Source organism: Ictalurus furcatus, chromosome 6, assembly GCF_023375685.1.
Source record: "Ictalurus furcatus strain D&B chromosome 6, Billie_1.0, whole genome shotgun sequence".
Classification (NCBI taxonomy): Eukaryota; Metazoa; Chordata; class Actinopteri; order Siluriformes; family Ictaluridae; genus Ictalurus; species Ictalurus furcatus.
In genome coordinates this window covers 10629575-10643970 of record NC_071260.1, presented here as the reverse complement: position 1 = coordinate 10643970, position 14396 = coordinate 10629575, and positions in this window count along the sequence as shown.

Here is a 14396-nt window from a genome sequence, read left to right as displayed (position 1 = left end):
GATGTAGCACATGTGTGTGTGTGTGTGTGGGCCTTGCAGAATACTCAACCAAACAGCACAATATAAATTAAACACAAAGCCATAGTGACTTTACGAGCAGGCTTTATACAAATTAGTTCCGATTCTGGGTCTGAATCAGGCTTATCTGACATTACGCCAGGAGGAAATCTCAATTTAGCACATCTCTGTGGTTCCGTGACTCACCAGGAGAAATGCCTAAATGGACAGACCTTTCAAACATGTGCCCCTATTTCCCCTGAAATGGATCTAAATCTGGTTTGCCGACGCAACCTGCTGTGGAGAAACTCCTGGATTTCAAACCAACCAGCATCCTGAACTGTACACTGCCAAACATTCCGTTCTCCAACTTCCCGGAGTCCAGAATGAAACGCTTTCCTCACATTGACAGCTGAACGAACAACTGGACAACAAGATAACCTTCGCAGGCATATTAAGAAGTCGGCAGCGAGTGTGAGAAACTATTTCTGGTATTAGTACTGTAGGTGTATTTGCTGTCATTGCTTTGCTGTATGGCTATCAAAGCACTGTAATGTATTTGGATAAACAAGTGAGAAAATATGCAAATCTGGGTCAGCTGAGGTTGAGAAACTAAATGGTTTTATTCAGGAAAGGCAAAAGACAATACATAAAGACACTACTCAATGATGGTTCATATGAGAGTGAAGTTTAATTGTGGTTTTGTGTGTATTTGTAATATGAATCAAATATTTGAAAAGATGTAGGCACTATGTAGATGTTTAACTATCCCCATCACCACAAGGCTGGCCTCAAGCGCGTTGGGTTCGTCTTCACTCCAAAGCCTTAGCAAAGCACGATCTCACTCAGGAAACACTCTGGAGAGCGAATGGAGTGTGTGGAGCTTCTTCCGTCAGGGGTTGGAGGAGATCCATGCCGCGTGATTGTGGCCTCCTAATTGGCCAGGCTTTACACAAATCAATGCCATGTGCTGCGAAAGAACGCCCGAGTGAGCGGAACGTTCTTTGAGGTGGCGCCGCGACGCCTCTGGCTCAAACCGAACTGGGCCAATGTGCGGCCAAAAGCAGCATAGCAAGGCTCCAACGTCTGTAAAGACACCTCCTCTCTCTCCTTTCTTCTTTCCCTTGTTTTGCTCTGCTCGTCTTTCTCTCACACTCTCTCCTTTCCTGGTTTGCTTTCTCCTCTGCCCTCATGTTTGAATAACATTCATGGGACGTTACCATCTGTTGGCAGAGCATCTTGTTTTCTCTCTGCCCTATCTGTCTCTTCTCCTAAGTTCCTCTGTCTTCCTTCTCTCCTCTTTTCCTCTTGTCTCGTGGTTTGTTCTCTCCTCTATACCCATGTTTGTATAACAGTCATGGGACATTACCATTCATTACCATGCTTTCTTTGAAGTGATTGCCCACTCACACCAGCTCATCTGGATGGGTGACACTTTCTGGTTTTCTTTCCCCAAACCAGGCACCGTCAGCTGATATTACTCAGCTGTTTAGAAGTGGCCAAGTTCAGAATGCCAAAGCTCACCACAAAAACGTTTTTTTTTCCCCGCATCCTCACCTTAAGCATTTATTACCAACAAAATACCAAACTTAGCTTTTGAGCTCTTTTCTCAGATTCATGTCCAGAATAATCAGAAATGTGCATATTTTGTCCTCTGGGCCGTGTTATCATTTATATAAATATGTCCATTTCAATTTGTGCAAATATGAAAATTCGTGATGCATTCATGATAAACATATGAAATGTGTGAAAATTGACAACATCTGTCGGGGCAATTTCCATTCAGTTTCCTTCTCGTCTTCACTGGGATTCTGTATCATCACTAATACAACGTGTTCAAAAGCCTACAAACAATAAAAACGGAATGACATTTATAAGAAGTGTTCATTAACTACGTGGCACGAAAGAATGTGATTGAGATACGGATGCAAGATGTTGCCGTGTGGGTCTTGGTGACTTTGTCTTAGGGAATTTCAGGCAGGCCGAATCGGAATTGTTCCCCCTTTCCCAAAAACCTTTACGAGTCGAGGTGCATTTTTTCCCATGCTACAACAGCATGTCCTCTGGGACATTTCTTTCTCTCTCTGCCTCTTTTACCACACAAACACACACATAGTGAGAAGAGACAGGAAATGGCTAAAAATAGCCCAGATTAAAAGGTATGTTATGGCACAGGAACATGAGAAGGATGGACTTCAGTAAGACTGAACCTCCTTCTGAGCATTCGGGAGGTTTTTCTCAGGCGAGGGCTTGGGAACGGGACCGAGCAGCTGAGAAGTGGCCTGTTTATTTTCCTTTCAGGTTCAACATTCTCCGTGTCATGGTTCAGAAGTGGAGTAGTTTAGTGTGTGTGTGTGCATCCTGCTGAGAGGAATTAGTGTGAAAGTTTTAGAAAATCTATGATTTATCTTTCTTTGAATTCTCATTATTATCCAATAATCAAAATGAGTTTTCTCATTTGGTCGTTAATTTTTAGCAACAGTTGTATCCTGGTCAGGATTGCGGTGGATCCAGGAGGCACTGGGCTCAACGTTGGAATACACCCAGGGCACCATGGATACACACATTCACACACTCATTCACACGTAGGGAGAGTTTAGCTTAGACAAAGCATTTAGAGCATGTTTTCGGACAGGGGGAGCAAACCGAAGAACGTAGAGGAAACCCGTGTGGAAATGGTGAGACCATGAGAAACAAACAATCCCCACAAACAATCATTACTGCTCAGGATCGATCCTAGGGCTATGAGGTGGCAAACCGTGCTGCCCTTTTTCTTTCGTTAACATGTTTTAAACCATGGACATTCACAATAAGGACATTTGAAAGTCTACATATGTGTGATTACTGTGAGGTTGATACATGCACATTTGTGTGTGTGTGTGTGTGTGTTAGTGTTTATGCACACATGCTCCTGCCTGTGCTGCACCTGAATAGCATTTAATGAACGGAAACCTTGTAAAATTAACTTTGTTACAGGCCCTCAAATAAAAGCACTGCTGAAACGTGTCCCAGCGTAGCAATTTCAACGTCCGCCACAGGCAAGGCAGGCCTCCCTCACTTTTCATCATTGTTCAATTAAACCCCGAGATACGCCTCCCTGCAAACACAAATACGACTGAAATGTTCGATGAAATCTTTTTTGGGACGATCCGCTGCTCTTCGTGCAGGGTTTTTCACAGCGACGCACATTTTGCTCAACACCCAAGAGGAGGTGGAAAACGTTGAGCAGGCGTTTTCAAAACGTAATCGTTTAGAGCAATTACAAAAACACACGAGGGGGAGAAAGATATTGTAAGTAGATGAATGTGTAGATTTGATGAAAAAGAAAAAAAAAAGAAAAAAGGAAGGATGTGTGTGTGGAAAATGTTCAAATCGATGAAGATCTGAAGAGTCGTCTGTGTACTGGTGTTTGTAGGTTTCACAGTCGCTGGACTACTTAATACAGCTTTTGCCTCAAGTTTGTTTTCACCAGCACTGCACTGTGTATTTACACCAATCACAATCGCACCAAAATATACAAAACCAAACGCTTCCCTGAAAGGTTCCAAAAGTCGACGTTTCTCATTCGCACTCGAGCTCCACGTTCGGAAAAGTGACGCCACATCTGGTTCGCTCTGCTCGTGAAACTGGTTCAAAGGCTTTTGTGGCTCCTTGATTATTTAAACATCGTCGGAGCCAATCGGGGAGCCTGTTTTCTTTTTTTTCTTTCTTTTTTTCAGGAAGGGACGAGGCCGAATGAAAGAATACCGCACACACTTCAACACCCCTGTAATGGCAGTAGGGGTGTGGAGGGGGGACAGAAGAGTGAGAGAATGAAAAGAAAGCAGACTGCATACGGAGGACTTCTGTGGGCATAATGTGTTTGCTTTGAATCCTCCCAAGACCTCATGTCGTTTAAGGAAGCCTTTCAACGTGATCTTTCTTCGCACGGCACTGACACAGCTATGGATGACGTGGTTCTATGAATCAGATTTGGGAGTGTTAGGATTGGTGCTGTGAATTTTAACATCTGGGATGTTCTTGGTGGAACACTGCAGCGTGTTTTATAATGAGTTTGAATACAGTTGTAAGTAATGCAAGATGCGTGCGACACCGAGGTCATTTGTGTCAGTGGGAGAGTTGCAGGGATGCTTGGACAGCGACGTCTCTTGCTGTTAAATATGGAGGAGGGACAACGTTGACCTGAATGTGGCTATTTTTAGGGTCGAGCGGCCTGTCGTGGCTTCGATGTGGGAAAAGTCTGTCCTCTTCGCTATCCCTGTCGCTTGATGCATTCCAGCCTGAGAAGAAAGAGAGAGAGAGAGAGAGAGAGAGAGAGAGAGAGCGAGAGAGAGAGAGAAAGAGAGAGAGGCTGGGGCTACATTGTGTGTTATGCATGTGCAGAGTGTGGAAGCCAAAAAAAAAAAGAGAGTGAGAGAGAGAAACAATTACTGACCCCAGGGATTTGGAAATACAACAGTCGGGCAATCACTATTCAAACATTTATATGTCACCATCACTATCTCTTGTGTGCTTTCCCTGTCTCTCATACACACCCACACCCACACACACAGTATGAGGACTTCCTCCTAGACCCTTTTGCCGTGCTCTCGTATCAGAGGAATGGCATTCCTGGACTGTTTCGTTGCCGAACAGGAAGTGGCTGAGCAGCCAAAAATGATTACAACCTGGGGAAAGGATAACATCTCCAGTGCTGAGCGCTTCACTGGGAGTTTTCTGCTCTGACAAACAGTGTCAAACACATGGAAGATAGTATTCATTTACACTTAAAGGGTCATGGGCCACAGAGAAACCAGAACCCAGCCATTCTTCTGCTTGAGCTGACCTTGCTTCTACAGTGGAGTCTGAACGTCTGAGTGCACACAATTCTTTGCTGATAATAAAACAACTGTTACTTAAACACACACACACACACACACACATATATATGTAAGTTGCGAGGTGGTTTCATGTAATACGTTTCCCATCAGCCACTGCACCATGTCTCTTTCACCTGTTTCACATTTAGCTCATTAGCAGAGGTGTGTCTATATAGTCACGTTCAGCACTGCACTGTTGTCTCGCATTGCTTGTTCTGTCCTCATGCATCACGGTGCGCTTGTCCTTGTTTCATGTAAGTCTTGTGTGGGGTTTTGTTTGCTACTTTATTAAATGTTTCACTGAGATTCCGCATTTGCATCCGTCTCTAATTCCGAATCGGGACAGATGGGGCCTCTATGAATCGGACTGGTTTGTCCGGCACATCCCACAGATACGCGATCAGATTGAGACCTGGGGAATTTGGAGGCCAAGTCAACACCTTGTACTCTTCGTCATGTTCCTCAAACCATTCCTGAACAATTTTTTTTTGCAGTGGTGCATTATCCTGCCGAAAGAGGTCATTGCTATTAGGGAATATCATTGCCGTGAAGGGGTGTCAAATTAACATCCACATGAATGCCAGAACGCAAGATTTCCCAGCAGTTTCCCACTGCTTTCTTCCCATAGTGCATCCTGGGGCTATCTCTTCCACAGGCTCAGCACATGCAACCGGCCGTCCACGTGATGTAAAAGAAAATGGGATTCATCACATCAGGACACCTTCTTCCATTGCTCCGGGGTCCAGTTCTGATGCTCACCTGCCCATAGCCAGCAGTAGCTCTTCTGTGGGATCGGAGAAGATGGGCTAGCCTTCACACCCCATGCACATCAATGAGCCTTGAGGATGACCCTGACTGTGACCCTGTCGCCGGTTCACTAGTTGTCCTTCCTTGGTCTGCTTTTGGTAGGTACTAATCTCTACATACCAGGAACACCCCACAAGGCCTGCTGTTTTGGAGATGCTCTGACCCAGTCGTCTAGCCATCACAATTTGGCCCTTGTCAAAGTTGCTCAGATCCTTACACTTGCCCATTTTTACTGCTTCCAACACCTCAACTTTGAGAACCGACTGTTCACTTGATGCCTAATCCTAACCCACCCCTTGACAGCTGCCACTGTAACAAGATTGATCAGTGTGTGTGTGCACATGCATGTATGTATGTGTGTGTACACACACACTAATATATATATATATATATATATATATATATATATATATATATATATATATATATATATATATATACATATATAGATGCCTAAGACAGTGCTACAGTGAGACAGGAAAGACAGCTGATCTTTCTAAAGGTGGAAAATTACATGAAACCGCGTGTCCCCCCAGACATGATCAAGAATTTGTAAATGCCTTGGTGGAAGAGTGGGGTAACATCTCACAGCAAGAACTGACAAATCTGGTCCAGTCCATGAAGATGAGATGCTCTGTAGTACTTAAAGCAGCTGGTGGCCACCACATACTGACTGTTACTTTTGATATTGACCCCCCCTTTGTTCAGGGACTCATTATTCCATTTCTGTTCTTCAAATGTCTGTGAAACATGTTCAGTTTATGTCTCAGTTGCTGAAAGTTGTTATGTTAATACAAATATTTACACATGTTAAGAAATTTGCTGGAACTAAAAGCAGTTGAATGTGAGAAGACGTTTCTTTTCTTTTTTTGATGAGTATATACACACATACACAAACTGTATTTTGCAGTACATGGTTCACTGTAACTGTACTTTTTTTTTAAGCAGAATTAAGTACAAGTTCTCTCACATCATTCGACGTTGTTACATTTATGATTGATCACCATTAATGATAAATTTAACCCCAGAAGACTGTAAGTCAATTAAAAGACAGTATGTGCACATTTAAAATAATTCACTTTCTACACCCTATCAAAGCAGATTCCTTCCCAATTTCACTTCAGGTGTAAAATGCTTACTCAGAGAAAGTGTCTGAGAAAGTGGAGACTTTTAAGTAGTAGTTATTCTCAAAGGATACTATAAACCAAGTAAAATATGACTTTCTTAACTGATCCAATGAGAACAGTTCTTGCGAATGGATTAATTTTTGGAGCCATACTTCAGAAATCAAAAGACTGACTTACAGCTATAACATCATGATCTTGCAACCATTTGATCAAAAGTTTGTGGACATCTGCACATCACACCAATATGTACCTGTTGAACCAGATTTAGTCCGCCATTGCTGTTAGAATAGCCTCCACTAGCTATCTGGGAATAGATTTTAAAGCATGGCTGTGGGGATGTGTGTTCATTCAGGCACATGAGCATTAGTGAGGTCATGTTGGGGTGTACATCACAAAGTTCATCACAAAGGTGTTCAGTGGAGTTGAGGTCAGGGCTCTGTGCAGGACACTCAGGTTTTTCTACGCCAACATTGGCAAACCATGGCAAATCATGGAGCTCGCTCTGTGCACAGACATATTGGCATGCTGGAACAGGTTTGAGCCTCTTAGTTCCAGTAAAGGGAAATTGTAATGCTACAGCATACAAGGAACATCCTAGACAACCGTGTGCTTTAACATTTGTGGCAACAGTTTTGGGAAGGAACACATACGGGTGTGATGGCCAGAAGTCCTCATACCTTCAGCCATATAGTGTACTATAATTATTCAAATGTTAAAAGAGCAATTTAAGTGGCTGCTAAGTAGATATAAGCAGATATCAATGGATTTTCAGGATTTATTTGAAAATTGTCATACCTGCAGCCATCTACAGTTTTCACTTCACTGCATCAGCTGATTCTTGTGTACGAGGTGCACAAATATATTCTCTTCACTAGCAGCTGCCGATAAAGGTATTAGCCTAATAAAAGCTGTTAAATGGGCTTAATGGAAAAAGCATGTGGTCCATTAGGCTCTATTGGGCACTGGATTTCTGTCTGTGGGGTTTGGGGACTTTTGCCCCTTTCAGATGCTGCTTGGCAGGACCTGCTATTCAGTGATTAATATTCCACCAGACCTCAGAGAAATAAACTCACCATCAGAACATGTTGCCATGGCATCTGCGGCCCAACACGGCACGTCAAAACTTTGCTTGGCAGCGCCAAAATGGCTCCGCATGCTACATTGTTCCTCTTCCCCTCCATTTTGCAGTGAGGCCTCCTCTTTCATAAGGATGTCAAATTTCTGTTTATTTGCTCTCTACATTAATCACCACTTTTATGAGCAGCACAGAAGAATGTTTTCTCTTCCTTTTGCTCCAGGCAGGAAGGGCCAGCAACGATGAAGTTTCTTGCTGAGCCCCAGACAAAGAATCAAGCTATTAACATTCTCTTTCGGCTAACCTCACTTCATATCGCGTCGACAATTTATTTTGTGCTTACAATTGGCCATTACTGGTCTGTTAGTTTTCCCATTGACTCCTAGTTGTTGTTGTAGATTTTTCCCAGCCAGATTCTTCCTGTAACCTTGATTAACTCTTAATCGTGCTGCAGACTCATTATCAACGAATTATCAAGGGAGTCTGCTGAAGTAGACCTAAAGGCACTGAAATGTCTAAAAGTGATTGCACGTCATTACCGTTTCATTAAGTCAACTGGCCTGTAATTCTCAGGTCATGGCGCACTTTTGTAATTTCTGGTCATCATGTCGTTATATATGATGAAGAGCTTACCTTCTTACCATTACCTTTACACCATAAGCCTAATCAGTCATTGGCTTGTTAACACGGGGGGGGGGGGGGGGGGAGAAAAAAAAAAAACAGAAGAAAGTCAAGGGTCACGTTATTGTTCACAGAAACACTGCTGTAATGTGGCGTACCACCAGTCCTGCATCATCTGGAAGGTGATTAGATCTCCATTTGTTCCCCACACTCCCAATTACTCTTGTATATAAATTGATTTCAATTCCTTTGAGTCGTGATGCGAGTTTTCACAATTACAGCGAACATATAGTTTTGACATAGCTCTCATTAAAAGGCTATCCTGATCTTGCACAAAACTGAGAAGAATTCAAATAAACAACAGTGGGTTTGTTGCATTTCCTAGACAATAAGACATTAAGAGAGTCTACAACTGCTAACTCTGCCCAACTAGTTTTAAATGTTTGTATTTTTCATATGAATTAGATTATGGATTTGCCATCATTAGATCTTAGGGAAAATATTTACAATAGTATTTTATGACTGTAAAAGTATGTTTAAAAAAAAATGTAAAAGATAATAAGACACATTGATGAGATGGTACTTGCCAGAAGAAATGTTATATGTAAAATGAGGAAAGTAGTATGTGTGTGTGTGTGCGTGTATGCCTCCAGTATTTCCAACTGTCCCAAGCAGACCTGACGTATTGTTCTTGCCCGGAGGAAACGAGAGCCAAGCAATACACTTTATAGACACAAATACTCGTAAATTGCAAAATGTCACCTTAAAGGCGAGCACTTTTATTTTTGTTAGCGGAGCTACTGAGAGGGCTCCAGCCGTTTATACTCTGGGAATCTGGCACTTTTCAAGTCAACCTGCTCAAGCTGCCATGCCTCAAAAGCAATGACTCGGAGCCAGAAACTCTTCATGTAACCGTCCAGGAGAAACGATGATTCTCCTTTCTGTTTGACAGAAACGTTGTCCTTTCAGATAGGAAAAAGAAAATTATGGTCAAAATAGTTGTTTTTACTTTGGTCTTATTGCCCTCCTGAATGAGGGATGTAGAGAGGTGAATAATAAAGTGAGGTTTTATTAGTGATTAAGGGGGGAAAAAAAGGACAAGTATACTGCTAGATCTCTCAAATACATCCAAGTTTATTTTTAATATGCGGGAAAATAAACAGCATGAGGGAAGGGAGCTTTCCTGTACTTTGGGGTTTGGGTAATTTGGTTGATCATCAGATCCAGAGTTCAGGAATCAGTTGCGATATGATGTAGAGTGGTGATAACATACAGAGTTTATACAATTGATTGCAAGCATTGTACATGACTGCACATTCGTATTCCAATATTTGCTCTGTTGTTTGTATAATCTCTCAGCTACAATTAATTTGGAAGCCAACGCAGCAGAAAACACCAACATATGCACCACACACACACACACACACACGCACACACACACACACACAGCTTTTCATCAGGTTTTACCCTTCAAACTGTAACCAGGGAAATTCAGTATCAAGCTGATTCCTGCTCATTGCCAAGTGGGCTAGGAGCAACACACAAAGGGAACATTCATATATTCCAATTAGATTTGCCACACTTGACTGACTCTAATGTGCACAGGAGTCAGAGGGCCCACTGAATGTCTGTTTTCCATTTTTGTTGGTGTGCGCAAATTAAGTCGGAGTAAGCAAGTTGCTCTTTTTTGCATGCATGTGTGTGTTTTATTTCTTTTAATTACCGGATGTGTCTGAGAGACCTTCTCTGGCATGCGTTTCACATGCACTAGAGTGTGGCAGTGGAGCTCTAAAGAGTGTCTGGTTGCAGAGCAGATCATCAGACCAGAGTGTAACTACTGATTCTATACAGCATAGTAAACTGTAAATGTATTAAACTATACAGTACTAATGCAGTGGAGCCAATTACTCAAAGTGTTCAAAGTGGATTTTGATGTTCTGGGATCATGCTCTATCAAAACCTTATAAACATATAAAGTGCTTAAAAGTACAGTCCAGATTCGTATTGCTCTTAAGTGTACGAGACACAAACCTATGGATGCCACATTGCTAAATTTAAGAAACTCCTCTTGATGCTGCATGTCAAGTCTCAGTAGCCACATTTCCACCTACACCAAGCACCACATGGGAAAAGTAAGTAGCGTCCTATCTCTTTCCCTCCAGGAGTCTCGGTGTTCACGTGGCAATGTTTCTCCCAACACAAAGCCAAACCCATCTTCTTTTTTATGCACAGCGTGAGCAGGCTGGCTTCAAATAAGGTAGACCACAGACCAGTGGCGTCAACTCCACACAGGTTTGTCAAATGTCAGCCAAGCCGCCAAACGGCTTTCAAAAGGACCACAACCGAAATTATATGTCAGCTGAGAAGATTTTAACCCGCTGGGGGGGAAAAAAAAAAAGATTGAAGAGACTTATTTGGTCATGGCTGAAAATCCATACAATTTAAAATGGTTTTTTTTTTTCCCCCCAGTTCCTGCATTGGGACATTCCCCTCAAAATACCTGTGGAGACAAGTGGACTGATTTTTTTAGACAAATCAACCATATTTCATGTCAAGAGATAAAGATTTCAAAACCACAACTGTGTGTAAACGTGCTATTAAGTGGTAAAGGCTACTCAACTTCTTTCCATTATTCTTCATTTTTCCTCCCTCAAACCTTGGAAGACATGAAAATAATGGCATTTTTAATAGACCTAATCTAATAATGTACTGAGTCCATTAATGTAGTTGGTAGTTACTCTGAAATGTCCATTAATATAAAATAGAATTATTCTTTTGGCCATTTCTTTCATTCATTCATCTATCTATCACACTATCCACATATATATATATATATATATATATATATATATATATATATATATATATATATATATATATATATATATATATAATATACACACACATTTTATATTCAATAATATATGTAATATAAAATGTGTGTGTGTGTATATATAAAATGTTTGGTGCATACACCATAGAATGCAACTTTATAGCAGGATTAGAACAGCTGAGACTTAGCAACATGATAGCTTAGCGTTTGCCAGCCCACAGGAGAAAGATTATACATTAGTGACCATTTTGTATTCCTGGACGCAAACCACGCTCAAATATGCAGCACGCTGTGTAAACCCATAGGTGTCCATCGCAGCCAACCAAAAGTGTGGTGAGATGTGACGGCGCTACCACAGGCTCAATTCAAACCCCAACACTTTCTGTGCTCGTCCATCATCCCCACCTCCCTGCTGCGTAAACATGCGATACGAGTGTAGACTCTGGCCTCACGAAGCCACGAAATTATAAAAATAAGTATCAACTACTGGAGGCCCATTCTGTGCAGGTCCTGTAAAAATAAAAGGGCTGAAGATCTTTTTCTTGGAACGACTCTTTTCTTTGTCTCCCAACGGTCAGGACGTGGATTTTACAGTGATGAGGGCAGAGCAGGAGTTCCACATAAAGACAGGTCACAGGGGCCGTGTGTGCAATGGGTGGGACTGGTAGGAGGCACTGGAGGCTATCATGTTCCCCAGGAGAGTTTCTTGCGTTCCAGTGCAGAAGCTGAGGTCTGGCACATCAGCGTTCAGTTAATTTTACTCGCCTGGATTATTTGGTTTGGCAGGGTCTCTGAAGAGCTTGGTGAAGACTGCCCAACCACGACGGTTAGCATCCCCCAACCACTGTCTTCGAGTTGGTTTAGAAACTTTCGATCGCCAGTCGGGGGTAATGTGGAAGAGATTTCTAGCTAGTAATAGCCTAATAAATTAATTCCTTTTTTTTCCCCTGTACTTTTGACAATAGGATAAATGAACTTTAAAAATTTACACTAACAAGAGATATGCAGTGGGATTTCATACGATTGCTTACAAATAAAATCATGAATACCAACACCACACCTTATCCTAACCTACAGTGCCCTACACTTCTATTGGCATCCTTGGTTAATATGAGCAAAGAAGGCTGTGAGAAATTGCTATTGTTTAACCTTTTGATCTTTTGTTAAAAAAAAAAAACTCACAAAAATACTCTGCTCTCATGGATATCAAACAATTGCCACCAAAACACAGGTTTATAAAAATATATCTGTCAAATATAGGTGTGCAACAATTATCATCATCCTTTTAGTCAATACTTTGTGCTACCTGCCTTTGCCGAGATAAGAGCTCTGAGTCTTCTCCTATAATGAGATTGGAGAATACATGGCAAGTGATCTGAGACCATTCCTCCATACAGAATCTCTCCAGATCCTTCAAATTTTAAGGTCCATACTGGTGGACTCGTCTCTTCAGTCCACCCCACAGGTTTTCTATGGGTTTCAAGTCAGGGGACTGGGATGGTCATGATAGGACCTTGATTTTGTGGTCAGTAAACCGTTTTTGTGTTGATTTTGATGTACGTTTTGGATCATTGTCCTGCTGGAAGATATTTGATGCTGGAAGATGCTGATATTTGATTGAGTCCATGATGCTATGTATCCTAACAAAATGTCCAGGTCCTCTGACAGAAAAACAGCTCCAAAACATTAAAGAGCCACCGCCATATTTAACCGTGGGCATGAGGAACTTTTCCATATGGCTACCTCTCTGTGTGCACCAAAACCACCTCTGGTGTTTATTACCAAAAAGCTCTATTTTGGTTTCATATGACCATAGAACCCGATCCCATTTGAAGGTCCAGTAGTGTCTGGCAAACTGAAGATGCTTGAGTTTGTTTTTGGATGAGAGTAGAGGCTTTTTTCTTGAAACCCTTCCAAACAACTTGTGATGACGTAGGTGACTTCAGATTGTAGTTTTGGAGACTTTCTGACCCCAAGACGCAACTAACTTCTGCAATTCTCCAGCTGTGATCCTTGGAGATTTTTTGGCCTATTCACAGTGTGTTGAGACAGTATAGACACACGTCCAATTCCAGGTTGATTCATAACATTTCCAGTTGACTGGAACTTCTTAATTATTGCCCTGATGGTGGAAATGGGCATTTTCAATGCTTGTGCGATTTTCTTATAGCCACTTCCCATTTTGTGAAGCTCAACAATCTTTTACCGCACATCACAGCTATATTCCTTGCTCTTACCCTATGCTACGAATGACCACGGGAATTTGGCCTATGTCTTACCTCATATTTATACCCCTGTGAAACAGGAAGTCCTAGGAAGGTGTACAAAAAAAAAAAAAAACCTTTTTCACAGCCTTTTTTCTTTGCTCATTTTTACCAAGGGTGCCAATAATAGTGGAGGACACTGTATGTAACCTTTTCTATGAATCATGCAAATAGCTATGAGAGCATATATACAAAATATACAGGATATAATCTTCCTCTAGGATACTGACCTAAAGAAAATATTCACACAAATAAGGAACAAATAGGTTTAAAGTAAAATCTTACAACTCTCGGGTACATAACATAGAACATTAAAACCACTAACGGGTGAAGTGAACATGTTACTCACGTCACCTCTCAGTGGTTTTAATGATATGGCTGATTGGTGTATATAACACTGGTCAAAACAGCAGAATGTATAAAACATGGATTACTACAATGGACATGACCGACGTTAAATTTCCTTTTGCAAATAACAAGCAATGAGCCATAATCCCATGGGTTAGTAAGGAATAAAATACTAGGGGGAGCGCTGTTATGGGAAAATTATACATGATGGGGTGATTTCATTCGTCCATTCATCTGAAGTTGATTATTTTCCAACAACAGAATTTTCTGTATGGACAGTAATTATTATTTTTTTTAAATTAAAGAAACGTGTCATACTTTTTCCATTTTTAAGTTACATTTAATGAAACAAATTACTTCCTGTGATCACTTACATTATAGCAACTATAAACAGTCGTTCCCTTTCTTTTTTTTTCTCCCTCAAAAAAAAAAAAGTCAATTCCTCTTCCCTGAAGATTTTCCTTT